The sequence below is a fragment of the Ambystoma mexicanum genome, chromosome 13 (assembly GCF_040938575.1).
Source record: "Ambystoma mexicanum isolate Mex_15411 chromosome 13, UKY_AmexF1_1, whole genome shotgun sequence".
Classification (NCBI taxonomy): Eukaryota; Metazoa; Chordata; class Amphibia; order Caudata; family Ambystomatidae; genus Ambystoma; species Ambystoma mexicanum.
In genome coordinates, this window is record NC_090938.1 from 702,649,920 (window position 1) to 702,654,144 (window position 4,225).

General features: G+C 49.5%; 1 non-coding gene across 1 annotated transcript; it reads right to left on the reverse strand.

The window, feature by feature from the left end:
* Positions 1-3,477: 3,477 nt before the first annotated feature.
* On the reverse strand, positions 3,478-3,587 carry TRNAL-CAA (transfer RNA leucine (anticodon CAA)). The gene is made up of 2 exons: positions 3,550-3,587; positions 3,478-3,523 (listed from the first exon to the last, which is right to left on the reverse strand). It is a non-coding gene; the product is annotated as a tRNA-Leu (tRNA).
* Between the last annotated feature and the right edge of the window lie 638 nt (positions 3,588-4,225).

Sequence of the window (4,225 nt, forward strand, 5' to 3'; positions counted from 1 at the left end):
TAATAAAAGGATTGATTTAAATTTGGAAAAGTAAAGGGAATGGCAGAGTATGGGGAGTGGATAAGGGGAGGGGAACCCCACATTTGCACAAAAAAGTTGTCAGCAAATGGGCCAATTTTCTCATTTTAGGGAGTTGGAGAAGACCTAAAAACCACCAAAGTCTTAAGCAAGGCTGTGGACAGCCATCATATCTGGGTGATGTCACAACAGCCATTCGAGTTAGACGATTGTAGTTCAGACTTTAGCATAGGAACTTTTTAGAACAAAGATCAGCACTAGATATTCGCCAGTGACATCAGCAATAAAAACGTTTACAACTTTGGTAGATCTGAACTTCGGTGACATACTGCGGTGGACTGTAAAGGACCTGCAAAAGATGGTTAAACTAGAGGACTGTCGCAGAGGTGGGGTCCGAGAGCCCTAATGTAGCCCAGCCCAGCGCCATGCACTAGAGTGCGGATGCCTTTGAGCAGGAAGAGATAGGGTGCATGTAGTCTCTGCAGGTATTCCAAGGCTAAGCAGGGTCCTGTCCGTGGACTGTGGAAAGGTGCAAAACGCAGAGTCGTGCTCCCGAAGAATCTCAAGGCTATGACGTGGCTGTCAGTATGGACCAATCTGCCATTAACAGCATGCTCAGTCCGGATCACAGATGGGAAAGCGCCCTCTCTACTGGACCAATCTGCCATTAACTGCCTCTTCCTGTAGGAGTTCGCAGGCATGCCATGGCTCCCAGTGTCAGGCAAATCTGCCGTTAACTGCCTGCCTTGTATTATCTCAAAGCCGAGCCAGAGCTCTATGTACTGGGTCTCTCTGCCCACAACAGCCTTGTCTGTATTATCTGAGAGCCAGGCTAAAGCTCTCTGTATTGGGCCGAGCTGCCAATAAGAGCCTGCTCCTGTAAGAGTGCCCAGCCAGGCCGTGTCTCAGAATCTATGGGGTTACTTTTGGTGACTATACAAGCCTCTCCCTCCGACTCCTCACCTGGTGTTTATGAGGAGTCGTCAGAGGACGCAATCTACTTCTGTCCCCTCTGAGGTGCTGTCTTCTTCTTTCCCTTCTTTTGGAAGAGGTAAGGGCGGGCTCCCCCAGCGGCCACTTTGACTAATATGCAAATAGCCTGGCAGTGGGGGCTCCGGGGAGCCAACCCCACTCCAGGGAAAAGCCGACAGGCAGAAATACCCTGGTATCCTTAGCTAGTGCAGGTAGGTTTGGTTGGGTAACAGGATGGCTGCTAAAGCAGTTGTTCCACCTGTCGGGTGATGGATGAGTATAGTATTTAAGCAGATAGACCACCGGAGAAAGACTTTAACCTGAATGGCCAGTCACAGGTAAGAGGAATGGACTATAGGGTCCAGAATGCACAGCAGGGATGCTTACTGAAGAGCGGGGTAACGTCCTAAGAAAGGAATGAAAACGGACTGGAACCTCGCTGTTATTACAAGGTAAGCGGGAAATGGGAGAGTCCCCAGAGACTGGGTGAACAACAGGAGACTGCCACAGACAAGAGAGCATGCAGTGGCCGAGCGGCCGGGCAAAGAGAAGGTAGACAGGAGATGAGCGCGGAGCGCGCAGCACAAAGGTGGAAAGAAAGAGCAAGAGGGAGCCGTTAGAGCAACGGAACCCAGAGCGGCCAGAAAGCCGAATGAAAGCGGGAAACTAGCGTCTCACCTTACAGTTGAGCAGGGTTGCAACGCACTGATGCAATCCCCTGACTTCGGGATATACATGGCGGCGGCCCTGTTGGTGAGCTACTAGACCGCTAAGACATGTTCCAACAGTTAAGTGTCAGGACCGTCATAGCGTCCTACAGCGATCCCAGACCTTCCAGGACCGATTCAAGACACTGTGGCTATCGGCGTTAACTCAGTCTTCCGTTAACTGTCTGCCTTGTATTGGTTCACAGCCGAGCCAGAGCTCTCTATACTGGGCCTGTTTGCCACCAAGAGCCTGATCTGTGTTATCTCACAGCCAGGCTATAGTTGTGTATATTGCACCAACTTGGCATTAACAGCTTGCTGCTGTAAGAGCTCACTGACAGGACATAGTTCCCTGTGTTGGCCTATCCAGGCCCTGCTGAAGATGTTTGGTTGCCCATTTCAACATGATGGTTGGTGGCCCCCTGCTGAGAGCGAAAACAGTCTGGGGCACTCCTGGGGTGCATACATTACAATGGCGAAAAGGGTAAGGTTACTAGCCGCTGATTATCAGGAGACAGCCATCCAGCAGGGATACTAAACATGAATTGCCCACTGAAGAGCAAAAAACCCTTCTTTGTCAGCAAGGGGCTGATGTGGAGGAACAAGTGTTTGGAGACAATGAGGTGATAACACGTCTGTAAATCCTGCAAACATGGGGGAAGTTGCTGCCCCCCATACCCCTGCCCAAGACTTGAGGCCACTTTAATTTGCAAAGATTGAAAGGGCCTGACGGCGTCCCTGGGCTTATCTGCAAGTAAAAGCCTGCTACAATAAGGGCTCACCGCCAGGACAAAGCTCTCTGTATTGCTCCAGTCTGCTATTAACACAGCTGCTCCTGTATGAGATCGCAGGCAGACCATGGGGCTCTTTTTGTACCCACTCTTAGCCTGTTTCTCGGGGTCCTGGATTTCTAATATCTGTGAATGGCATAGGGGGTAGATTATGGTCAGTACATGTCTTAATGATGCAAACGAGTGTGTGCTTGGCTGTGCACAGGCACACACGCACAGATACAGACACACACGGTCTACTTATCCATAGAGACTTACTTCAGAGACACATGTAGGAAGAGGAAGCTAGCTGCACACATAGTAAAGATGTGTAGACATACATAAACTTACACAGAAAGATACCAATAACATAACCATATTAAGGGAAGCGCCACAAATATCTGCAGACATGGACAAACACAGAGACATAGCGGCTGCGTAAAGATGCACGTACATAGAGTGCAGGCATACAGGCAGCACACATAAACATGCAAGCACACATTGCTCTCTCCCTTCACAGGCTGTCCAGTTAGGAATGGTGTGCTGAGAAAAGGGTGACCAGCTGACATTGCAACCAGCAGCCCGGCTAGCTCAGTCGGTAGAGCATGAGACTCTTAATCTCAGGGTCGTGGGTTCGAGCCCCACGTTGGGCGTGGCATTCTTTTACTGATATTTTTCACATTTTATTTTACACACCTAGGTCACCTGCAAAAGAAACTCAAGTTAAGTCCTCTCGCAGATCTCTCTCCTACAGTACTCTATGGCCCAATGAATACATCTCAGTTCCAGTCCTTCACGCGCAACTAGTGGGATTTACCACCAATCAGTGGCCAGGGTTCAGCCCGCCTCCTATGATGTGTTTCCCGAAGACAACAGCCCAGCTCTCCCCATCCTCCGTGCGCACCCCTACAAGTTAGAGCGATCTGTCAGGATTGGCAAGTTTAAGGACCGTCTATATACCGTGGAGCGAATCACCCCGATCCGAAAGCGGCTGGAAAAAAAAAAGGTTGTGTCAGAAGTGGGATTTGAACCCACGCCTCCAATTGGAGACCAGAACAGCCAGCTGGGGAAGAGAATCAGCTCTTGAGTCTGGCGCCTTAGACCGCTCGGCCATCCTGACAACTAAAAAGTCCAGCAGGGTAAAGAGTACAGGCTCTGGAGATGCAGGAGAAACAACGGCGTATCAGCGTGTAACGGGAACCCGAGAAGCAGCATTCAGCTTTAATCATCTGCAATGGAATATCACACACTATGCAACATCACTCTCGTGTTCTGCATTGCAGATAAGCAAGGGCATGTTCCACAACAGGCATCAGGTACGGACTACATCAGAACACGCTTAACATGGATTCCAGAACAGACACCAGCAGTGGCATACATTGGGACAAACACCAGCTGGGGAACATTCAGTCTCGGACATCAAGGATGGAATTTTGCAAAACAGCCACCAACTCGGCATCTTTCATCACCTACTGAATATTCAAGGGCAGCCATCAATACATTAATATTCTGGGGCACACATCAACAGTTGGGGTTCCTAGAACAGCTCTTGGCAAAGCAGCATTTTAGAACAAACATCAGCAATGCCCCCTCCTAGATCGCTCGTTAGTAGTGGGGTAGTCCAGAACAGACACTTTTCTGGAATATTTTAGGACGGACACCCACAGAGGGCGCTACGAAAGCATTCAGCAGTAATTAAACACTAAACAAATGTAATCAGCACCCAGTTATTACAGGCAGGTATGGCCAATGAGAGAA